The following is a 26,934-nucleotide window of genomic DNA, read 5'->3' as shown; positions in this document are numbered from 1 at the left end:
CATTAATCCTTGCCTGTCAATGTTCCCTAAGTGTATCTTTAGATGAAATACATCTCTAAATTTCTTCAAATGTTTATAAGTTTATAAACAATAAACTTTATGTCTGTAAAATCTCATACAGTAGCAGGGGCAAACGGAAGACCATATGAAGACGGTGTGTGTGTGTGTGTGTGAGTGTGTGTGGGTGTGAGTGTGTGAGTGTGTGTGTGTGTGAGTGTGTGTGTGTGGGTGTGTGTGAGTGTGTGTGGGTGTGTGTGTGAGTGTGTGTGAGTGTGTGTGTGTGTGTGTTTGTGGAGAGAGAGAGAAAGGGAATTCGGAAGAGCATAACCTCAAGGCAAATGGGTTTAGAATTACGCAGAACGGTCATCAGTGTTTACTGTGGCATTTTCCTGGGTGTTGATAAATGTGCGTATGTGAAGCCCTGGCATCAGATATTCTAATTCAGTCAGTTTAGATGGGTCCAGGAATTGAAATTTTAACAATCAGCCCAAGTGGTTCCATTGTAAGTGGCCTCTAAACTACACTTTAGGAGAATCTGTGGAGATGGGAAGATGTCATAAGAAAGGAGCAGGACAGTATTAGGTGTTTAGGGAAATGTTTGTCATAGTTGATTTAATAACATTCAGAAAACCGTCACTGAATTTCTGTGTCAGCTCACACGGGAAGGGATAGAGGAGAAATTATGTTTAAAAGTTTATACTTGAGTCAAACAAAATGAAAAATACTGTAAGCCTTTTGCTTCTCACAGCTCTAGTTTATTTGGTTTTTGAATACATTGCTCCTCTGTTAAAAGCTATTTGGGGGGCCTGCCTGCTGGCATAGTGGTTAAGTTCGCATGATCCTCCTCGGCATCCCAGGGTTTGTGGGTTCAGAACCCCGGGCACAGACCTACACATTGCTCATCAAGCCATGAAGCGGCAGCGTCCCCCATACAAAATAGAGGAAGATGGGCACAGATGTTAGCTTAGGGCCAATCTTCCTCACCAAAAGAAACAAATAAACAAACAAGAAAGCTATTTGAAGAACATTATTCTCATATATTTACATATTTCAAACCTCAAAGAGGCAACCTCAGGTGTCTGTGCAAAGCCACAGTTCCACAGTAGTGATATTAGAGAAGGTTCTTGCTTGTCAGCCCTTGGAATAACTAGCCAAGGTTTGTTAGTATTCATTACTGGTCTTTACCTGCTCAGAAATATTATTTTGGCCACCCTATTGCCACTCTGTGGTGAACATCATGTAAAATATAAGCATTTCAAGTCTCATGTTTACTGCAAATGTGTACAGAGAAAAGTAGTACTTCAGAATAGGTTTTTAGACAAATGAGCAAACATGGAACAGAGAACTCTGTTCTGCAGATTCCTGTGTCAATTTTATAGAGCTGTGTGAGCAAAGATATTTTAACTTTAGTTATTTTTCAAAAGTACAAAATGATTTTTAAACTCATTACACAGGGAGCAAAAACAGAAGCATTCTCTCTTAAAACCACACGCTGTGAGACGACTGTGTTTGCAGTTTGCCCTTCAGAGGCAGGCAGTGTGCTTAGACAAACTGTGATGAAGCTTTTTTTTTTTTTTTTTTTTTTAATTTTATTTATTTATTTTTCCCCTAAAGCCCCAGTACATAGTTGTATGTCATAGTTGCACATCCTTCTAGTTGCTGTATGTGGGACGCCGCCTCAGCATGGCCGGAGAAGTGGTGCGTCGGTGCACGCCCGGGATCCGAACCCGGGCCGCCAGCAGCGGAGCGCGCACACTTAACCGCTAAGCCACGGGGCTGGCCCCTGTGATGAAGCTTTGATTGACCAGATGAGCGTGGCATGAAAGACCAGAATGCCGTAATAATGCCACTTCTTAGTGGTGTTCGTTCTGTTTCAAATTAAAGGAATTTAGGATGGTATAGCAAATCATTTGTGGTCCTTCACAATAAACTTTTATTTTTTGAGAGGCTTAGCCTTATCAGCTTTGAAATACAGGTACTAATATTATTATTTAGTTCTAATCTTTTATTTTCCAACAGTGATTCGATGCTTTGGTTCTCATTGCTAATTACCTAAGCAAAGAGACTTCCTTACACCTCAGTGGGACTGAGATATCAATTAAATGTTTAAGAATGGACTTAGGCAGCAAAAAGCATAACAAGCTGAAAGGATGTGGATAGTTTTGAAACAGCGTGCTGATATACCACGCTCCTTACTCCAAGTCGATGATTCACAGAGTTCCAAATTCAGAAACAAATGGGAGAAGTGTGACACATCGTTTGTGCATGTAACTTTTCATTCGTTCACATACACTGTTCATTGACATTGTTGGAAATTCTGCATCTGGCCTCCGATCAGTTTCACTCTTAGGAAGCCTTAAACACTATAGCTGTTACTTCTGTGTTGGAGTTACAAGATCTGATCTATGTGGAAGGGGGATCCCAGGTTGTCTGCTCTGAGCTCTCAGTAGAATTGTGGATGGAATTCTTTAGCCAAATGCATAGAATTAGATCGCCGAAGCATTTGCATCTGTGTGTTTCTCACGTTACCAGTCTGGGCATGCAATAAATCAATTCTGGGCTTTACCCACACCACACAAGGCATTCTTCTTCCTAGAAGATTGCTAATGAAGAGATGCTATCAAAGTTCCCTGATTAAGAAATACTAGAACAAGCATTGCTCTGCATGTGACATGGTAGGGAAATAGCAAGACTCCAAATATAGAGGGCTTTACTGCTCAGAAACAACTGCATACGAACCCTGACTCAACCACTTAATAATATTGTAATTTTAAGCAAATTAACTTACCTTTTCTGTCTTTCTCTTACTCATTTGTAAAAATGAACTAATAATAACTTTTATAAGGTTTGAATGAGACTAATGTATATGGAACTCCTAGGAGAGATCTGACAATTAAGAAAAATTATATATTAATTTATGCCATCAAATAATATTCATTCACATGCTACACTCTTCTCCCTGTTTACCTCCAGTGACCATTGCTATGTTGATTTGGACAGTGTTTTGTTGAGATCCATGCTGGCCCCTGCGAGGTTCCCATGCAGAGAGGTAACCACCACTTCCAACTAGAAATCTAAGTGGGCACCCATGACTGGAATGGCAGGGCCATTTGAGAAAGGAGGATTCCTGCTGATCCAGCAGGGTATCTCTTTTTATTTTTGGTGTGAATGTGTTTTGTAGTCTGTAAGTTGTGCTCCCAAGGGACCAAAAATCCCTAATGTCACAATTTCTTTTTTCTATGAAAGCTAGATCTATTGCTGCTGTTGCTAAGATTAGCTCTGCTTTCTTTATTTTACTATTGAACCCTAGCCACATTAAGTTGATTGTCATCTCTATATATAGCTACTCATATTTTCTTTTGCTTAACAGGTAAACTGATCATATATCAAAATCTTTTGAGTGTCATCTACATGAAATGCACTGAGACTGAGTCCTTTGTGTGACGAGAAAGAATATATAAATAACTTTATATGTATCTAAACTTATTGCTATTGGGCATCATTTCTTTAGAGTTTAATAATTAAGAGAGTATACAAAAATTATTAGGAAAGGGCAATATAAAAAAATGTTGATTTACAATGGTCTTCAAAATATAACAATGGTGATTGATCTATACTCACGAGAAATAAAAGGAAATAAGACTTAGCTATAGCAGAAAAGATAGCATCCTGATTCTACAATCAAGATTACTGGAAATGAGAATCTATTTGTATAAATGAAATTTCCATCTAATAAGACTTTAAAAACAGGATAGCTCATCACCAGGCAAAGCAGGATGGATGACTAGATCATTCCAGAGATTTCCTTTAAAAGAACATTTCTGATTTCAGGTTTGAGATTTATAAATCCTAAACAAGAGGCACATCTGCTTTTTATTTTTATGGTTTTATTGCTAGAAAATATTAGATAATTAGGAATGCAAATAACTATCATCGTAATTCTGAATTCGTGATTTTGAACCAAATTCTAAAAAACTTAGAGCAGAATGAGTAGCTCAAATTACGTAAGTTAAAATGATACACTCATGCAATGAAAAAAATTTTACAAAACTAATACAAAATGTTGATTAATAGCAATTTAATTGTTATGATATATGTTTTAATTTAAAATTTCCATTTGGATAAAAAGAACATGTTCTTTTTTAGCTTAATCAGAAAATAACATTACAAGGGTTATATCTTCTGAAAATGAAGCATTAATTTATATATTGAAACAGTTCAGGAGGTTTTATGAATTACCAAGGAACATATTTAGGATGTGATTTGAGAACACAAATCATTTTAGATATTGGCAAAAACATTTTAATATCATTGAGTTGCAAATCATGTTTTACCTATCTGCTAACATTTCTCAATTTGTCCTCAGTTTGGGAATAGATTTTGAGTTCTCACTGATTAATACTTTCCTTACAAATTCTAACCACAGTGGACTTTTTTTCTTTGAATTAACTACTGCCAAGGAAAGCTATATGTGAAATCATTTAACTTTCAATAATTCCCACTGGTTTGGGAAATGTTAAATGCAAAGGCAAAAAGGTATGAAATATTGTTTATGATATCTATGATTTAAAAAAAAAAAAGATCCAGAATTTGCCTTATTTACCTACTTAAATCATCAATATCTTTAGGAATTCCTTTGCTGCTGGACTCACAGGCTGGCCCCTAATTAGTTTATGAATATAGACAGCACAAGTGACACTTTAATGAAATGCATGCTTGTTATTCCTAGCTACTAGTTCTCATCAAATCCTTGTTTGTTGTCATACATAGCTCAAATACCTGATTTTGCAGCTCCCTTAATAATGAGACAAAGCAAAGCCTGATAAACCAATTAGTTAGTGGCCTCAACCAATTTCCATCTAGAGGAATTGACACGGAGGATGCAGGTAGACCATGTCGTATGGAGAGGAGAAATAGACTGGTGAGGTAGAGATGAGCGTGCTCATATTCCCTTCATACCTCCAGCAAAGACTCTTCTCAGGACGGGAGATGTGTGTTATATAGACTATACAGTCTTCACATAGCTGACTTATTCTATTTTCAAAATGATCAAACTGAAAGGCAAGGAGAAGAAAGTGTGTTAGAATGGAAGTTTGAAGACCTGAGTTAAACGTTTTGTTACAGATACTTTCCAGCTGTCTGGTATTCATAAAGGTCCTAAACCTCTCTGGTCCTCATTTTTTTTGTCTGAAAGATGAAGAGTTTGAAATAGATCACTCTTAATGTCTTTTCTAGCTAAAATGTGCAATTCTTTTATTTTAAAAGAACATGTACTTTTGTTAAACCTGTAGAACCATACAATACAATTAGTGAACTCTAATGGAACTAACTGTGGGCCTTAGTTAATACTAATGTGTGGATGAGGGCTCATCAATTGTAACAAATGAACCAATCTAGAGCAAGATTTTAATAATAGGGGATACTCTGTGTGAGAGAGGATGGGGAGAGAACTTTCTGTACTTTCTGCACAATTTTTTCTGCAAACCTAAAAGCATTCTAAAAAATACTCCTAAAATTGAAAAAAAGAAAAAATCACATATTTTTGTGCACTTTCTCATGAGTTAGTGGATATATGCCAAAATCATGCTGTTTACAAAAAAGGAGATGTATACAAAAATAATGGTAATGGAGAAGCAATACAGAGAGCTTTTATAATTACTCAAATAAGTTTTTTCTTTCAGGCACCCATAACTCCTGTGGATTCATGTCTGAGTCTCCAGGAAAGAGCTCACCGGGAGGGGGGAAATCTGAAGAAAAATTTTTGGAGAAAATGCCTTTAAAATATCAGGATGTCAGAAATGATGCATTGCCACTTCTAAGAAAATGCTTCTCAGAACACTTGCTCACACTATGCAGTGAAAGAAGTGGTACCCAGTAGAAGCAGCCACAGTGCCCAGAAGCAGTAATGCTTGTCAGGGTCTGCCATAACTCAGAGAATTTAACAAGGGGACCAGAGAGGAAGAAAGAAAGAATTGCACGTTCAACAAATGGAAAGACTAGTTTCTAAGCACATGGACACACCCAGAAACCAGGGGATAGATGATTTCTTGTGAGGTTGAGATTCTGCAATTATGGGGGGTATAAAATGAATGAGGCAAGATTGTGCCTCATTCATCTGTCACGCCCAAGGTGGGGAGTTCTCATTAATGAAGAGAAAATAGCATGAATCCTCCAGATTGTGAAAACCTCACTATGGTCCTGTGGGTAGTGTGAAGCCTTCTAGAATTCACATCTAGAACTGGGCTTCATTGAAGTCTTACCAAGAGGCTTCTGGACTTATACATTCTGAAGTAGTTCTGCGACATCTCAGGATGCTTTAAGCTACTACTGAAGGTAATCTGGGCAATAGACATGATTCTCCAGATCAGAGATCTGGGCATCAGAAAGGGAAGAAACTCAACATTTAGATAAAGATTCACATAGGGAGTGGCTCTTTGGATGACTTTGAGGCAGAAAGATATCCCGTACATGTGTGCTTATTCTTAAGACTGTCTGGGAGCCCTACAGCAACTGCTATAGAACTGTGGTATAGGAATTATCCTACCTTTACTCAACAGCACCAGTGGTGTGTGTGCAAACAAACTCCTAGGAGATCTCCTTCCTTCCTGGTTTGGGATACCAAATTGCATAGAAAAAGCATATTCGACCTTTTCAGGATTGTCTATCAAAAGATAAACCTCAAGTCTTCTGCTATGGTCTGACTGTCTGTGCCTCCCCAAAAGTCATATGTTGAAATCCTGATGCCAATGTGATGGTATCAGAAAGTGGGACCCTTGGGAGGTGCTTAGGTCATGAGGGTGGAGCCCTCATGAATGGGATTAGTGCTCTTATAAAAGAGGCCCCACAGAGCTCTCTAGCCACTTCCCTCATGTGAGGATGCGAGGAGAAGTCTCTGCTTCTGAGGGGGGCCTTCACTCCACCGTGCTGGTACCCTGGTCTCGAACTTCCAGCCTCCAGAAATGTAAGAAATAAATTTCTTATGTTTGTAAGCTTCCCAGTCTGTGGTATTTTGTTATAGCAGCCCAAATGGACTAAGAAACTTTCCCAAATGGTAAATGTGCAATCTTAAACAAACCAATGCAGAGATTTAAAGTTAAATGAGATGTTTTCACTTCTCTTCCCTCCTGACACTCTGTTATATGACAATAAACAGGGTTGTTGGTAAACTTCTTGAAAACTGAAAGTGGATTTTCATTTCAGTGAAAATTGTCCTAGAAGGGCTGAGAAAGCTGAAGCAAAAGCCAATGTCTAGCAAATATTCACATTACAGAACTGAGATAGGAATTGGAGTTGGCAGGGACATTAAAAGGGACAGTTGAGAACAGCCCAGAACAGAAGACTGAATTAGGATTCAACAAGAGCCTCTCAGCATTCAGCCTCGGGCACAGCAGAGGGCATGGAAGAGGTTCTGCACTGAAATAAAGAGAGATATGTATTCTGAACTGCGTTTCTCTGCCTTTGCCCTTCTTGCAACTCAGAACGCCGGCACCCAGGTTTCTTACCATTAGAAGAGAAGGTTAGAAGACTCTTCGTTAGTGAAGTTGATCTAAGAGAAATAACCCACAAATAATGCATTTGGGCCCTCCCACTGCAGGCTGCGTCCCCCTCATAACTGCAGAAAGCCTAATGGTGGGTAAGCCATGCATCCTCCACCTAAAGCTCTCAATTTACTTTTCAATGTCTCACTCTTAAATATTGACTGATACCAAAGGATCACTAATATTTGAGGAAAATCATCCACATAAAAGACAAAGGCTAAAACAGAGTGAGAAAAAATTGAAGGAAACAGACAACACAAGGTTCAGAAAAAAAAGGACTTCATACTATAATATTTTTAAAGAGATGTTTTATATAAATAAAACAATGCCAGCATTATATATGAAAGCAACATGCAGAGAAAAAAAAACCTCTTGGATATTAAAACTTTAATAGCATTATTGAAAAAAGCTATAGAATGTGGAAAGATTATAAAGTTGGAAAATCTCTCAACATGGAATAAAATAGCAAATACGTAGGCAATAAGACAGAACAGAATATTAGAGATATTCCATTAGGAATTTTAATATCAGAGCAGTATTCAGAAAAAATATAGAATAAAAGGATTCTTTATTATTTAAGGAATGATACAAGAAAACTATCTAGATTTGATGTATATGCTTTCAAACAGAAACAAAATGCTAAGTAAAAGAAAAAAAAAGCATGTCTACAGGTCTGTGCTTCCTCTGAAGTGGGATAATCCTTTGATTTCAGTTTGCATTTCCCTAATGACAAAGAATATTGAACATCTTTTCATGTGTTTGTGATATTCCTATATATTCTTGATTAATTGGGTTATTTGACTTATTGATTTTGAAGAGTTTGTTTGTTTGTTTTGTATATGCTGGCTACAAGTCAAATATATGATTTGCAAATATCTTTCCTAATCTGTGGCTTCTCTCTTCAATTTCTTAATGGTATCTTTTGAAGCTCAAAGATTTTGATTGTCATGAAGTCCAACTTACGAATTTTTTAATTTTATCACTTGTGCTTTTGCTGTCTTATCTAATAAATCTAAGAACATGAAGATTTAGTGCCATACTTTCTTCTAATGGTTCTATAGTTTTAATGATTTACATTTAAGTCTATGATCAATTTTGAGTCAATTTTTGTATATGATGTGAGATAAGGTAATGTGGGTATCCAACTGTTCCAGCATCGTTTTTTGAAAAGATTGTTCTTTCTCTTTGAATTGCTTTGGCACTTTTGTTAAAAATGAATTGCCCTAAATGTAAGACTTTATTTCTAGATTCTTAATTATGTTCCATTAATCTATTTGCATATGCTTATGCCAATATCACAGTACTGATTTGCAGTAAGTTTTGAAATTGAAAAATATAAGTCCTCAAACTTTGTTCTTTTTGTTCTTGATTTTCATGCAAGCTCTTTATGTGAGAACACTTTTAGATTGACAGAAAATTGTGCAGATAGTCTTGAGTGTTGTAATATACTCCATACCCAGTTTTCCCTATTATTAACATCTTACATTATTACAATTAATTTATTATAATGAATAAATCAATATTTATACATTATTGTTAACAAAAGTCTATACTTCATTCAGATTTCTTTAGTTTTTACCCAATACCTTTTTTTCTGTTCCAGCATCCCATCCAGAATACACATTACATTTAGTAGCCATGTCCCCTTAGGCTCCTCTTGGCTGTAATAATTTCCAGAACTCCTTTTTTTTATAACCTTGACAATTTAGAGGAGTACTGGTCAGGTATTTTGTGGAATGTAACTCAACTGGGATTTTTCTGATGTTTTCCTTGTGATTAGACTGAGTTTATGTGTTTGGGGCCAAAGATCACAGAGGCAAAGTGCCATTCTCTTCACATCATGTCAAGTGTACATATGACACAGTGACTTTATCACCACTGATATTAACCTTGATCACCTGGCTGAGATAGTTTGTCAGGTTTTTTCCTTCTAAGGTTACACTGTGCTCTTTAGAAGGAGGTCATTATGCAGAGCTCACACTGAAACAGTGGGGAATATGTTTTCCTCCATAAGGGTGGACTATCTACATAAATTCTTTGGAATTCTGCTTCATAGGAGATTTATCTATTCATATCAATTTATTTATTCAATCATTTTAATAGATCAGTATGGATTCATGGGTATTTATTTTATACTTGGGGTTGTAAACCAATGCTACTTTTTTTATTCTCTTGCTCAAGTGGTCCCAGCTTTGGCTGTTGGGAGCTCTTTCAGTTGGCTTCAGTGTTGCTTTGAAATACTCCCTGGGATTTCTATTTTTGAGCACTTCCTCAGTTTCAGGCACTAAAAGACGTTTCAGGCTCATCTTGTATATTTCCTGCCAGTTCAAGAATCAGCAATTTCTCCTGGAGGTCCTGCTTCCCTTTGTCAGAGAATGTGTTAGAAACCAAAATCCAGGTTCTAGGTGTGCTCATTGTTACTGGAGTAGCAGTGCCTTCCAGGCCCTCTCAGCTGACAGAACGAGGAAATATCCCTGTGTATACAAACTTGTTCATATGTACATATCTATTCAGACATGTTTCTATATGTAACCATCTGTGTCTATATTAAGCTAAACATGAGTTTATATGGCTGCCTCCAACTTAATCCATTAGCCCACAGATCATTCTAGCCTCCTGCTCCTGCTTATCTGTTACCTCCCACTCCAACAGATGGTTACACCATCTGCCATCCATTTATTAATTCTTCAAATTCAGTATGCATGTACAGCAGTATCAGAATTATTCACCCATTCTCCAGTGGGAAAAACTTTATCAAGTAGAGTAGGGAGTTTATATACATTTCTTTTTTGTCTTTAGTTTTACAGATTTCATTCACTTCCAAAGTTATATAGGTCAGTACCGCAATCCCATCTCCTTCAGTGAGGTGTTTCAAACATTCGTAATATAGATCCTCTTGTCACATTCTGCATTCCATCATGATCTTCCTCCGATCTCCTAAATAAATTTTTTTAAAGATTTGAGCACATTAAGGTTCACTCACTTTTTACCTGTAAATTCTATAGGTATTGACAAGTGCATAGTATCATTAATGCACCATTACAATATCGTATAGGATAGTTTCACTACCCTAAAAAGTCCTCTGTGCTTCATCTATCCCTCCCCTCCTCTTCCCTAGACCACTGTCCTCTGGAAATGACCATTTCAATGTCTATATAATTTTGCCTGTACCAGAATGTCATATAACTGGAATCCTAGACAATGTAGCTTTTTCAGATTGGCTTCTCTCAGCGACATGCGTTTAAGATTTATACATGTCTTCGTGGCTTGATAGCTCATTTCTTTTTAAGCACTAACTAATATTCAATTGTATGGACAATGGAATATTTCATACAATGGAATATTAAATTGTTATACAGTTTGTTTACCCATTTACCTGTTGAAGGACATTATGCTTGCTTCCAGTTTTTGGTGATTATGAACAAATATTTGCATGCAGCGTTTTGTGTAGACTTGTTTTCAAATCAATTGAGTATAATCTAGAAGTGCAATTGCTGGACTATATGGTAAGACTATAATTAGCTTTGTAAGAAACTGCCAAACTATTTTCCAAAATGGCTGTACCATTTCGTACATCCAGTAGTAATGAAAGAGAGTTGCCATTGCTCTGTTTCCTTACCAGCAATTGGTATCGTCAGTTTTCTGGATTTAAACCATGTTAAGGTGTGTAGGGGTATCTCATGCTATTTGAATTTACAATCCCTTAAAGACAAATGGTGTTGAACATCTTTATTTGCCCTCTTTATATTTTCTTTGGTGCTATGTCTGTTCATATATTTTGCCCATATTTTAATTGGGTTGTTTGTTTTCTTACTGTTGAGTGTTGAGTTCTTTGCATATATTGGAGACTGCTCTTTGTGTATATTGGATACAACATCAAAAATATGTTGTAAAAATATTTTATGTGGGTTGTCTATGGGTTGCCTTTTTATTTTCTTAAAAGTGTACTTTGTGAATGAAAGTTTTTAATGTTAATAAAGTCCAGCTCATCAAATTTTTCTTTCATGAATTATGCTATTGATGTTGCATCTAAAAACTCATCGCCAAAACCAAGGTCACTGGATAATCTCCTTTGCTTCTTCTAGAAAGTTTTTAGTATTGAATTTTACTTTTAGTGCTATGATTGATTTTGAGTTAATTTTTGTGAAAGGGGTAAGATCTGCTTCTAAGTTAATTTTTTTTTTTTTTGCGTGTAAGACATATGCAATTGTTCCAGCACATTTGTCAAAAAGACTATTTATTTCCATTGCATTGCCTTTTCTCCTTTGTTGAGCAGTTGACTGTATTTGTGTGAGGCTACTTTTGGTTTTCATAGTCTCTTCTATTAATCCTATGTCTGTCCTTTTGCCACTAGCATGCTGTCTTGATTATTGCAATTTTATGGTAAGTCTTGACAGCAGGAAGAGTATGTCTTCTAACCTTGTTCTTTTTCCACAGTATTCTGTTGGCTATTCTGTCTTTTGCTTTTCCATATAAATTTTAGAGTCACTTTTAAATCTCTATAAAATAGCTTTCAGGATTTTGGTGGAGATTTCATTAAATTGATTGATTAGTTTGGGAAAATCAACATCTAAACAATATTGAGTCATAATCCATGAGCATGGAATATCTTGTCTTTGTTCTATCTTCAGAGTTTTGTAGTTTTGCGCATATAATTCTATATATATTTTGTTAGATTTAAACATGAATATTTCACTTCTTTGATATTATAGCAAAAGATATGGCTTTTCTAATTTCAAATTCCAATTAATTATTGCTGGCAAATGGGAAAGCAATCAACTTTTTTGTATTAAATATCTATTCTGCTCAATTGTTTTATTTTTCTATTAATTCCAGGAATTGGAATTAATAGAAAAATTAAAAATTAAAAATTATTGCTGGTTTTGGTAGATTCTTTGGGACTTGCTACATAGATAATCATATCATCTGTGAATAAAAATGACTTTATTTCCTCCTTTCCAATCTTTGTAAGTTTTATTTCTTTTTTGTTACTGTCATATTGAACTAGCCTCGACTTCCAGTACAATTTGAATAGAGATTGTGAGAAAATACATCCTTACTTTGTTCCTGGTCTCAGTGGGAAGGAGTCCAGTTTCTCACCATTAAGTATGATGTTAGCTGTGGGTATTTTGTAGATGTTCTATATCAAGTTGAAGAAGTTTCCCTATATTCCTGGTTTGCAGAGAGTTTTAATCATGGGTGTATGGTGAGTTCTTTCAAATGCTTTCTCTGCTTCAATTGATATGACCAATGTTTTTTGTTCTTTAGCCTTTTGATATGGTGGATTACACTGATTGAATTAAAAATGTTGAGGAGCCAGGCTCGTGGCATAGTAGTTGAGTTCAGCATGATCTGCTTCAGCGGCCTGGGTTTGCAGGTTCGGATCCTGGGCATAGACCTACGCTACTTGTCAGCCATGCTGAGGCAGTGACCCACATACAAAATAGAGGAAGACTGGCACAGATGTTAGCTCAGGGCTAATCTTCCTCAAGCAAAAAATGAAAAAAAGAGGAAGATTGTGTTGAATAATCCTTGCTTACCTGGAATAAACCCATTCTGGAGTGGTGTATAATTCTTTTTATACATTATTGGGTTTGATGTGTTAATAAGTTTTTGAAGATCATTGCGTGTATGTGCATGAAATGTATTGGTCTTAATTTTTTTTGGTGATTTTTAAAAATCTTTTTTGGTTTTAAGATAATAGTAACATCAAAGAATAAGTTAGGAAGTGTTGCCTCTGACTCCGTATTCTAGACAAGATTGTGGAGGATTGGTATCATTTTTTCACTAAATATGTGATAGAACTCACCAAGGAAACTTTCTGAGTTGACTGGTTTTTTTGTAATGTTATTATTGTTAGTTCAATTATTGTAATAGATATAGGCCATTTTAGAATATCTATTTCTCCTTGTATGAGTTTTAGAAGTTGTGTCTTTCAAAGAATTGATCCATATCATCTAAATTATCAAAGTTGTGAGCATAGAGTTGTTCATAGTATCGATTATTAACATTTTTATAAATGTCCATGGGGTCAATAAGGGTGACTCCTCTTTCATTTCTGATATTGGTAATTTGTATCCTCTCTCTTTATTTCTTGGTTAGTTTTGCTAGAAGTTTATCAATTCTATTGATCATTTCAAAGAAGAAGTTTGGGTTTCACTTGTGAAACAAATTTACTTTGATTGATTTTTCTCTATTGTTTTTGTTTGTTTTGCATTTCATTGATTTCCTTTGTAAATTTTATTCTTCTTGCTTTATGCTTTGATTGCTCTACTTTTTCTAGTTTCCTGTAGCGGAAGCTTAGATCATTGATTTTAATCTTCTTTACTAATATATTCATTTAATGATGTAAATTTGTCTCTAAGTACTGCTCTCACTGAATTCCACAAATTTTGAAAAGTTGTATTTCATTCAACTTAATTCAATTAAAAATATTTTAAAATTTCTCTTCACACCTTTTCTTTGACTCCTGTGTTATATAGAAGGGTATTGTTTGCCCTCTAAATATTTGGGGAATTTTCCAACTATCTTTTTGTTACTGACTTCTAGTTTAAATTCCCTGTTGCCTGGGGACATAATTTGTATGATTTCTATTCTTTTAAATTGCTAAGTTTTGTTTTATGGCCTAGAATGTGGTCTATATATCTCTATGAATTTCCATATGAGCTTGAGAAAAATATGTATTTTGCTGTCTTTGGAGGGAGTGTTCTATAAAAAAAGTCTATTATATCAATGTGAATGACAGTGCTATTTAGTTCAACTATATCTTTACTGAGTTGCTACCTGCTTGAACTATCAATTCTTGAAAAAGTACTGTTGAAGTAATAATGTAATAATGGATATATCTATTTCTCCTTTCAGTTCCATCAGTATTTGCCTCTATATTTTGATATTCTGTTGGTAGGTTGTTTGGTAATACTATGTCTTCTTGGAGATTCTACCACTTTCTTATTCCTCTTTAACCCGGATAATTTTTCTTGCTCTGAAGTGTGTTTTGTGTGTAATTAATACATCTCCTCCAGCTACCTTTGATTAGTATTAGCAAGGTATATTTTTCTCTATGCCTTTACCTTAAAACTATTGATGTCTTTATATTAAAATAGAGGTTTTTGTAGAATTTAGAGTTGGGTCTTTTATATCCTCTTGACAATCTCTGTTTTTTAATTGATATTTAGACCATTCAATTATAAAGTGATTATTGATATAATTGAGTTGATGTCCACCATGTGTGTAAAGCTTCTATCTGTTGCATTTGTTCTTCGTTTCTCCCTCCCCACACCCTCTGCCCCAATTCTTTTTGACTTCCTTGGTTTAAATGAAGCTTTTTATATGAATCCATTATATCTCTTCTTTTATTGTATCAATTACACTTTAAAAACAATTATTTTTTCTAATCATATAATTTATTCTAATAAAACATGCCTTAGAATTTCCACTGTACATTTTGAACTAATCTGCATGCACTTTCAAATAGCCCTATGTTGCTTCCTGTATAAAGCAGGTAGCTTATGGCAGAATATTCCTAATTCATCCCTCGGATCTGTTAGAACATTGCTGTCATTCATATTACTTATCTATACCCTTCAATCACCCCATACATTATCACTATTATTACTTCAAGTGAAAAGTTCTGTTTTCAATCAATTAAGAATAAGAAAAAGGAAAGACTACTTTCACTCATTTCTTTAGCTGTTGCTTTCTTTATGTTGATCTGAGTTCCTGACATATCATGTTCCTAATCCCTAAAGAAATTCTTATAATGTTTCTTGCACTGCAGGGATTCTGGTAAGGCATTCCTGTTGTTGTGCATCTGATAATATTTTTATTTTTCCACTTTAGAAGAATAATTTCTCAGGATATAGAATTCTGAGTTCATGGTTTTCTCTTTCAGCACTTTAAATATTTCAGTTCACTCTCTTCTTGCTTTCATGGTTTCTTATGAGAAGTCAGCTATAATTCTAATGCTTGTTTCACTATAGCTAAGTTATTTCCCCCATCCTCTGTCTTATTTCAGGATTTCTTCTTTGTCTTTGACTCTCTGCAGTGTGAGTTTCTGCAGTAAGTATCCAAAAGAAATGACATAGGTCCACACAAAAACTTGTACAAAATGTTCATAACAGCATAATTCATAGTAGCCAAAAAGTAGAAACAACACCTCAACTGATGAGTGGATAAACAAAATGTGGTATATACACATAAAATTGAATATTATTTGACAATAAAATAATGAAGTACTGACATATGTTACAACATGGATGAACCTTGAAAACACGCTAAGTAAAAGAAGCTAGTCACAAAACATCATATATTGTATGATCTCATTTACGTGAAATATGCAGAAAGACAAATGCATAAAGACAGACGGTAGATTAGTGGTTGCCAAGGGCTGGGGAGAGGCAGAATGTCAATGAGTATAGGATATCTTTTTGGGTTGACAAAAATGTTCTAAAATTAGATAGTGGTGATGGTTACACAACTCTATGTATATAGTAAAAACAACTGAGTTATATACTTTCAGTGAATTTTATGGTCTATGAATAATTTATCAATAAAGATGCTAGATAAAAAAGAAAATATAACTGCAGAAGTCATTGAATATGATTTAAATGTTATTTAACTTTTTACTCGACTTCAATTTAACTTGTTGTGGTAAACTAAAAAGAAATACAGAAAACCTCATAAAACAAATATATAGCTTAGTAAATTATTATAAGACATGTAACCTTTTAATTATTATCATGCCAAAAGATAGAATTTGTCTACCACCCACAAGCCCTACTGTGTGCTCCGTCTTAACCATAGCCCTCCAAGAGCAAACACTAGTCTACATTTTATATTCATTACCTAATTGGGTGATTTTTATTATATCCCTACACAATATTACTTAGTTTTGCCTATTTTTTAAGAACTTACTATGTAGTTTAGTTTCTTAATCTCCAGTATTCCTCTGCTGTCATCATCTGAAATTTTATTGTTCATTGATAATGGAATACATATTTTACACATGTAATTTTAAATACCATCTCTTTACCTTATGTCCTGGAGATATAGCACAACTGTAGTCATAGCTATATTATTTTTTATTTTGAGATAAGTATAAACTCATATGCAGTTTAAGAAATAATACAGGGAGATCCTATGTACATTAGAAATAATACAGGGAGATCCTATGTACATTTTACCCAGTTTTCCTCAAGGATAACATCTTGCACAAATATCATACAATACCACAACCAGAATATTGACATTCATACAGTCAAAATAGAGAATATTTCCATCAACAAAAGAACCCTCCTTTACCCTTTTATAGCCACACCCACTTCCTCCTGCCCTCACCCTCTACTAAACCCTGGTACCACTAATATGCTCTCCATTTCTGTAACTCTGTCATTTTGAGAATGTTATATAAGTGGGATCATAAAGTCTGTAACCTTTTGGAAGTTGCCTTTTTCACTCAGCATATTTCTCTGGAGATTTATCCAAGAAATGAAGACTTAAGTTCATACAAAAACCATACATGAATGTTTGTAGCAGCTGTATTTGTAATAGCTCCAAACTGGAAACAACCCACATGTCATTTTAGGTAAACTGTGGTATGTCCATACTTTGGAATACGACTCAGAAAACAAAATGATTGAACTATTGGTGTAGCCTGAATGGTTATATGATTTTCACTTCATTCAGAGATTCTGGCAGTATTCACATCAGCGTAGTAAGAACATGTAGATGTTTGTCATTTCTAGTTAATGAAGATCAATGTACAACTTTTCTGCAGTTTTATTGAATTTAGAAAAGCAATCAATATTTAGCACAGGCAGGTTTTCTGAATTAAAACAAAAGTAAATAAGAAAAATATTGTGAATGAGGCCCCTGTTGACTTACTGAGTATTAGTTGGTAATACTTTTTATGAAATTTGGCCAGCATGATTTTTGGTGGTTTACAGAGATTTAAAAGGTAAATTCTAGGGAAGTAGTTTGTGCTAAACAAATGAGTATCTATTCCTCGTTCTACAATTATCCAGCAATCTGCAAACAATGTAAAAAATTACAATGAAAATAAATTGAGTTTTTCATCTATGTATTATACACATATACACCCATATATACACCACCAGTATATTTATGTTTATCTATATATATTTAGAAAAACAATGTTTATGTATATATATTTAGAAAAGTATACGCATGTATATAATTTCTTGTTATGCTACAAATTTAACCCACAATATACAAGCATACCTCATTTTATTGACCTTTGCTTTATTGTGCTTTGCAGATATTGCATTTTTTACAAATTGAAAGTTTGTGGCAACCCTGCATTGAGCAAGTCTATTGGCAATATTTTTCCAACAGCATTTGCTCACTTCATGTGTCTGTATCACATTTTGGTAATTCTTGCAATATTTCAAACTTTTTCATTATTATTATATTTGTTATGGTAATCTGTGACCAGTGATCTTTGGTGTTTCTGTTGTATTTTGGGGTGCCACAAACTGCCACCATGTAAGACAGTGAACTTAATTGACAAATGTTTTGTGTGTGCTTCCTGCTCCACTGACCAGCCGTCCCCCCATTTTAAGCATCTCCTTGGGCCTCCCTGTTCCCTGAGACACAACACTATTGGAATTAGACCAGATAATAACCTTACAATGGCCTCTAAGTGTTAAAGTGAAAGGAAGAGTCACACATCTCTCACTTTAAATCAAAAGCTAGAAATGATTAAGCTTTGTGAGGAAGGCATGTCAGGAAGGCTTGTTGAAAGCTGAGATAGGCCGAAAACAAGGGCTCTTGAGCCAAACAGTTAGCCAAGTTGTGAATGCAAAGGGAAAGTGTTTGAAGGAAAGTTAAAGTGCTGGTCCAGTGAATGCATGAGCAAAAGGTCTTCTTGCTGATACGGAAAAAGTGTTAGTGGTCTGAATAGAAGATCAAACCAGCCACAACATTCTCTTCAGCCAAAGCCTAACCAAGAACAAGGCCCTAAGTCAATTCAATTCTAAGAAGGCTGAGAGAGATGAGGAAGCTGCAGGAAAAATGTCTGAAGCTAGCAGAGGCTGGTTCATGAGGTTTAAGGGAGGAAGCTGGAGGCTGGCCCGGTGGCATAGTGGTTAAGTTGGCACGCTCCGCTTTGGTGGCCCAGGGTTCACAGGTTCGGATCCCAGGCGCGGACCTGCACACCGCTTATCAAGCCACGTGTGGTGGTGTCCCACATATAAAATGGAGGAAGATGGGCACAGATGTTAGCTCAGCGCCAATCTTCCTGAACAAAAAGAGAAGGATTGGCAACAGATGTTAGCTCAGAGCCAATCTTCCTGACCAAAAAGAATAAATACATAAAATTTAGGAAAAAAGGAAAGAAGCTGTCTCCATAACATAAAAGTGCAAGGTGAAGCAGCGAGTGCTGATGCAGAAGCTGCAGCAAGTTCTCCAGAAGATCTAGCTGAGATAATTCATGAAGGTGGCTACACTAAGCAACAGATTCTCAGTGAAGACAAAACAGCTTTATATTGGAAGAAGATATCATCTAGAACTTTCATACCTTGAGAGGAGAAGTCAATGCCTAGCTTTAAAGTTTCAAAGGACAGGCTGACTCTCTTGTTAGGGGATCATGCAGCTAGTGACTTTAAGTGCTCATTTATCATTCCAAAAATCCTAGAGCCCTTAAGAATTATGCTGAAACTACTCTGCCTGTGCTCTGTAAATGGAACGACAAAGCCTGGATGATAGCACATCTGTTTACAACATGGTTTACTGAATATTTTAAGCCCACTGTTGAGACCTACTGCTCAGGAAAAAAAAAAAAAAATCTTTTCAAAATACTACTGCTCATTGACAATGTACCTTGTCACCCAAGAGCTCTGATGGAGATGTACAACAAAATTAATGTCGTTTTCATGCCTGCTAACACAACATCCAGTCTGCAGCCTGTGGATCCAGGAGTAATTTCAAGTCTTCTTATTTAAGAAATACATTTTGTAAGGCTATAGCTACAATAGATAGTGATTTCTCTGATGGATCTGGGCAAAGTAAATTGAAAAAATTCTGGAAAGGATTCACCATTCTAGATGCCATTAAGAACATTCGTGATTCAAGGGAAAAGGTCAAAATATCAACATTAGCAGGGGTTTGAAAGAAGTTGATTCCAACCCTCATGGATGACTTTGAGGGATTCAGGACTTCAGCGGAGGAAGTAACTACAGATGTGGTGGAAATGGCAAGAGAACTAGAATCAGAAGTGGAATCTGAAGATGTGACTGAATTGCTGCAATTTCATGATGAAATTTTAGTGGTTGAGTAATTGCTTCTCACGGATGAGTGAAGAAAGTGAGGTCTTGGGAGCGAATCTACTGCTGGTGAAGATGCTGTGAAGTCTGTTGAAACAACAACAAAGGATTTAGAATATGACATAAACTTAGTTGATAAAGCAGCGCCAGAGTTCGAGAAGATTGACTCCAATTTTGAAAGAAGTTCTACTCTGGGTAAAATGCTATCAAACAGCATCGCATGCTAAGGGGAAATCATTTGTGAAGGGAAGAGTCAATCAATGTGGCAAACTGCATTGTTTTCTTCTTTTAGGGAATTAGCACAGTCACCCCAACCTTCAGCAACCACCACCCATCAGTCAGCAGCCATCAACATTGAGGCAAGACCCTCCACCAGCAGAAAGATTACAACTTGCTGAAGGCCCGGATGATGGTTAACATTTTTTAGCAATAAAGTATTTTTTAGTTAAGGTATGTCCATTGGTTTCTTAGACATAATGCTATTGCACACTCAATAGACTACGGTATAGTGTAAACATAAGTTGTACATGCAATGGGAAAGGAAAACATCGGTGTGACTTGCTTTATTGTGGTGGTCTGGAAGCAAACCCACAACATCTCTGGTATGCCTGCAATGATGTTTTTAATAAATCATACATGTAACTGAAATGTAAATTCTTTGACTTTTATTTTTCTTATATTCCTTTTTTTTCTTAGGTTAACTGGAGTCTGTTTATAAACAAATTCCTTAACACCGGAAAATATTTACGATATATACTTGAGTTTTTAAAAGTAGTTTGCATGAGAATATACATATTTGATCTAAATTATATTTAAAAAATAAAAATATAAAATTTTAAAAGACATTTACTCAAGTGTTGATAATATGGATATGGTATCACAGATAGTATTTATTTTCTACTTTGAAAATTTTTATAAGTTCTAAATTTTCAACAAAGCATGTATAGCAATAATAAAAAGAATTATTTATTTTATAATGACAAGTTACTTAGGCATTTAATAATAATAGTAGGAACCAAGCAGTGCATTAGGCAATGTCATTACCTCAATTATATAGACTTATTACTATTTCATTTCTATATCTGAGGAAAATAAGACTGAAAAACATGGGAGCAATTGGCCCAAATTTGAGTAAAAATTGAGTTGTGGCAAAATTAAGTCAAACCCAGTTCTGACTCCAAAGTTTATGTCTGATGGCTACATAAATATTATTATGCATGTGCCTCACTGAATAAATACATGTTTTGAAAAAAATGGTTACTATAAATTAGAGGACAAGACAAAATAAGCACTTTTTTTTAAAAACAGAAGATTCTCTTGAGGGTTATCTCAGTATAAAACTGTCATAGTTTAGACAGTGATTAGAAAATACTTTCCTTTTATTTCTAAATATTTTCTTCACATACACTTCAGATTAACACTAAAAGAAGTATTCTTTAAAATATTTGGAGTACAAATTGGAGTTAAATGAGGAACTAGTAAAAATTAGGTGGAGCCGGGATTTTAAAGTACAAGACGTTCTCCTTTTTCTAGAGATGGGTCTCTCTCATGCAGTCATTATATTCAGTGTGAAGCCACAACATCACTACAATTATGAGGTCTAAGGTATTCTATTGTGAATGACAAATATCTATTTATTCATCTCCCCACTGAAGAGGTTTATAAGTATAAGAGATAAAGACTTTATATTAGATAGATGAAGATATAAATAAAGATGAAGATATTTTACTTTGAATTATGGAAGAGATATTCCTTTGATGTTCAAGATAATTAAGTATATATTTGAATTGTTTTTATTTTTAATTATATATCACTGCTTATTAGTATGTACATATTTGTAGAGAAAATTGTACCAATAAATACTCTTCTCTCAAATTCCATCTTGATACCTCGACATAGATCAAATGCATATTTCATACGTAACATAGCCAATTACAGGTCTGAATTAGACAAAATTCAAATAAGGAGACAGAACTGTATAAATTTTCTTGCTTTCTTCTTCTCTATAAATGATACACTTTAGTTACATATCTAAAAGGCAAGACATATAGCCTTGATTTCTTTCTTTTCTATCATACACCTCAGCCTGTGGACTATTCTTTGTCAACTAAATCACAAATATGTTCACTCCTCTCAGTGAGTAACCACCCCCAGTCTATGATGCTATCATTTTTGCCGAAGTACCATCATGGTCTCTAACCTGCTCTCCCTACCCCATTGCGTGCTCACTCCCCGCCTCCCCCATGATCAACTTACCACACGGCAGTCAGGTTATGCTACCCATGCTGGAAGCCTTTTTAATGATTTCCCAGCACACAAAAATCATTGCGAACTCTTTATCTGGGCTTAAATGACATACGTGGCCTGGTCCCTGCCTGCCTTTGCAGAACTCATCTGGCACCACTCTCCCTTGAGCCCATTATGTGCCAACCCCTGCCCCATACTTCTGTTGCTGTCTCCCACACCAGGCTCACACTCACCTTAGAGCCTTTGCCCTTGTTGTCTTCTCTGCCTGCAATTGTCTCCCTTGACATCTTCATGGTTAGATCGTTCTTATTCAGATCTCAGACCAAAATTCACCTAATCAAAGACCTTTGCTGGTAAGTCACTCAGCTATTTCGACTCTCTCTCATTGCATTTATAGAAGTCATTTGCCATTTGGGGCTGCCTCAGCATCAGACCAACATTCCTATTGGGGAATATCCCAAGATAATTGAGAAATAGAGCCCTTTCCAGAATAACAAAAAATTAATGGAAGGTATATGTATTCTCTAACTCAATTCCCCTGGAGAGTAGAATGTAAACCAGTGGACTAAGTTTGGCCAAATTTCATTGTCTCACCAAAGAATTTAAATCCTAAGAATGTTTAATAAGGATAAAGTATCAGTGTGTATGAGATTGTGTTTTGTGATTGAAGAATGGTCAAGACTTCAGTATGATAGTGTAAATTTCCTGCTGTCAGCCCTAGTAGAAACATCTTCATCATGCCATCATTTTAAAATCACATTTGTGTGTGTGTGTGTGTGTGTGTGTGTGTGTGGAGACACCCTTGTTTATACCAAAGCATGTTTCTATACCCATTGCTTCAATACAATACTCTTTCAATATGCTCACTTTCTACATGTTTAAAAAATTGTCATCTATTGTGTGCAACAAATAAAACTGAATAGAAAACAACAATAAGACACCACTATAAACCTATTAGAATAGCTACAATTCAAAAAATCAATAAAACAAAATGCTGGTGAGGATGTGGAACAAGAGGAATTCTCATTAATTGCAGGTGGAAATGCAAAATGATGAAGCCACTGTGGAACACAGTTTGACAGTTTGTTACAAAGCTAAATATTATCTTACCATACAACCCAGCCTGCACATTCAGAGATATTTACCCAAAAGAAATGAAAACATATGTTCACACAAGAAATGTGTACAGGAATTTTCATTGAAGCTTTATTCATAATCACCAAAAACTAGAGCAAATCAACATGTTCTTCAACATATGAATGGATAAACTGTGGTATAACCATAAAATGGAATACTATTCAGCAACAAAAAGGAATGATTATCTCAATTGATGCAGAAAAAGCATTTCACAAAATTCAACACCCTTTCCTGACCAGAAAAACACTTAACAAGCTGAGGATAGAAGTACACCTTCTTAACATAATAAAGGCCTATATGAAAAGCCCAGAGTTAACATCATACTCAATAGCAAAACAACAAAAGACCAAAAGCTTTTCCTGTAAGATTAGGAATAAGACAATGATGACTACTTTTAATAGTAGTCTTCTACTCTTGAGTAATAGTGCTTCTACACAACACAGTACTGGAAGCCAGTGAAGTTAGGCAAGAAAAAGAAAGAAAAGACATCCAAATTGGAAAGGAGGAAATACAATCATCTCTGTTCACAATATAATCTTACATGTAGAAAATCCTAAATATTGCATTAAAAAAAAAAAACTGTGAGAACTAATAAATAAACTCAGTAAAGTTACTGGATGCAAAATCAACAGACAAAAATCAGTAGCATTTTTATACACTAAAATGAACAATCCAAAAAGAAAGTTAAGAAAATAATTCAATTTATAATAACCTCAAAAAGAATAAAGTATTTAGTAATAAATTAAATCAAGTAGGCAAAAGATTTGTACATGAAAGACTACAAAATGTTGCTGAAATAAGTAAATAAATGGAAAGATATCCCATGTTCATGAATTGGAAGACTTAATATTGTAAAGATGTTAATACTACCCAAAGCAATCTATAGATTCAGTACAATCTCCATCAAAATCTCAGTGACATTTTTTGCAGCAATGGAAGAATCCACCCATGACCACAAAGGTCAAACCACAAAGGACTTTTAATGTCCAAAACAAAATTGGAAATCTTTCACTTTTAATACATTACAAATTTACAGTAACCAAAACAATGTGGTATTGGCATAGAAAGACATAAACTGACGGAATAGATTAGAGAGTCCAGAAATAAACTCTCATATATATAGGCAAATGATTTTTTACACAGATGCCAAGACCATTCAATTGGGAAAGGATAGTCTTTTCAACAAAAGTTGAAACAAAAGCCCTTTCCTGTGACCATATACAAAAATTAACTCAAAATGGATTAAAGATCTAAATGTAAGACCTAAAACTATAAAACTCCTAAAAGAAAACGTGGAGGAAAAGCTTCAAAACATATTTCGCAATGATTCTTGGCTATGACACCTAAATCACAGGCAACAAAAGTAAAAATAGATAAATACAATGGAATATTATTCAGCTCTAAAAAGAAAGGAAATCCTGTTACATGGTACAACATGAATGAACCTTGAGGACATTATGCTGAGTGAGATGAGCCTGTCACAAAAAGATAAATCTTGAATGATTCCACTTATATGAGGTATCTAGAATAGTCAAACTCATAGAAATAGATAATAGAATGGTGGTTACCAGGGACTGGGTGAAGGGAGGGGAAAAACGGGAGTTGTTGTTTAATGGGTATAGACTTTCAGTCTTTAATAAGAAAATTTTCTGGAGATCTCTTGTACAACAATGTGAATATGTTTAACCCTACTGAACTGTACACTTAAAAATGGTTAAAATGGTATGATTTATGTTATATATACTTTATCACAATTAAAAATTTAAAAGAAAATCAAGAGATCACATAAGAATTCAGATTTGTGTCTTTCCCTGAGAACATCAGAAGCTCCGGCAACTCTAAGCCCACATACTTTCCCAGTTTGCCACGGTTTCTGGCTTTCCTCATTTGCCCATTTGCCACATAGCTTGTGTAGTCACTTGAGTGGCAACCCTGGAAGGACAAAGTACCCAAGTTAGAAGGCCTTTCTTTATGCCCCATTAGTGACTATCATGTTCTTGATAAAACCCAGCAAAAATCAACTATATTGTAAACATCTCTTTAACCACCTCCAAATAAAACTGAGAGTCTAATGAGAACGATGGTGTCTTTTCCACACCATGATGCGAGCTCTGATGCAATGCCTGGTAAAAACAATAACAGAAATGTAACTAAAACGTTAACTGAATAAAAGGAAATTTAAAAAAGAAAATCTTTTTAGGAGTCTGATGGACCCCAGGATGGAATGAAAATGCGACAAAATAGTCTAAATGTATTATCAATAAGGTACTATAAAACTTTGGAAATGAATGGAGTCTGTAAGACTAAAGGTAAAAGAACACTACATAAACATTATACTTAACTTGATAAAGTTGTTTCCCATGGAATAGGGATTAAAAATCTGAAACCACTATACATGTATACTGGAATTAAACAATTAAATAAGAACTCCTATTTAACTTAATATAAGTTAAGATGGTTAAATATAGAAATATTTATTGGTTTATTTAGATGGTTAAATATAGAACTATTTATTGAGATGTGTGTATGCACCCATTTATAAACACAGATAGATTTTCCTGCTTTTGTAGCTGAAGGATTTAGTAGGCACTGTCACTCCAATAGCAATGAGCACACCTAGCACCCAAATCGTGGTTTCTAATACCATTCTTCCATAAAGAGAAATGTGTCTGCTTAGACAAATGGTTGATTCTAGGACTAGGGTAAGAAATATATGAGATGAGCCTGGAACACCATGTAGTGCCAGAAATTAAGAATGTGTTCAAAACACACACACACAGACACACACACACAAACACACACAGCATTGATGGGCATATGTCAAAGAGGCAAAGCAATCAACCGTAAGAGCTCCCTATGGTCAAAGCTGGAGCCATTTGCACAGCAAAATAAATAAAGTAGTGTTGGATTATAATCTATTTTATAAAATACATATCCATGAGTCTTCACTGACATAAGTAAATGATTGAACAAATAATTAAATGGGAGAAGAGTAGACAAATCTGTGCAGAACAATATCAAACAATTTATGTAGATAGGTCACATTCATGGAGCTGAAATATAACTCCCCACTTCTTAAGTGTGGGTTCTACATAGCAACTTCCTTCCAAAGAGTACAGTATGAAAAGGAGGGGAGGGAAGAGGAACTTGGGAGTAGAAGCCTGACAGACACTACCTCGGCCAGCTGATCAAGGTCAACATTAACAGTGATAGCTCTGTTGAGAGTATGCACACTTGATATGACATGAGGACAAAGGCACTTTACTTCTGTGGTCTTCCTTCCAAAATCACATAAACTCAGTCTAATGAGAAAAACATCAGACTAATATCTATTTAGGAACATACTACAAAATATCTGACCAGGACTCTTCAAAACTGTTAAAGTCATCAAAAACAAGAACAGTCAGAGAAACTGTTACAGCCAAGAGGAGCTTAAGGGACATGACAACTAAATATAAAGTGTTATCCTGGATGGGATCCTGTAGCAGAAGAAAGACATTGGGGAAAACTAAGGAAATGTGAATGAACTGTGGACTTTAGTGAATAAGAATGTATCAATGTTGGTTCATTACCTATGACAAATGTACTATACTAATGTAAGTTGTTAATAATAAGGGAAACTAGTTGTGAGGTGTATGGCAACACTCTGTACTATCTTTTCAATTTTCTATAAATCTAAAACCATCCTAAGATAAAGGTTTATTTAAAAAATACTGAATAGAATGGTACTT

The 26,934-nt window shown here is 35.1% G+C and overlaps 1 protein-coding gene across 5 annotated transcripts in view; it reads left to right on the top strand.

Annotated features, from left to right (window-relative positions):
• SNTG1 (syntrophin gamma 1) overlaps positions 1-26,934 on the top strand; it is a 334,797-nt gene that overhangs the window by 68,158 nt on the left and 239,705 nt on the right. The window lies entirely within an intron of this gene.

The sequence above is a fragment of the Ceratotherium simum genome, chromosome 31 (genome assembly GCF_057802395.1).
Source record: "Ceratotherium simum simum isolate JZ-2026a chromosome 31, ASM5780239v1, whole genome shotgun sequence".
Taxonomy (NCBI): Eukaryota; Metazoa; Chordata; class Mammalia; order Perissodactyla; family Rhinocerotidae; genus Ceratotherium; species Ceratotherium simum.
The sequence above is the reverse complement of the archived record's forward strand: the minus strand, read 5'-3'. Positions and strand labels throughout refer to the sequence as shown.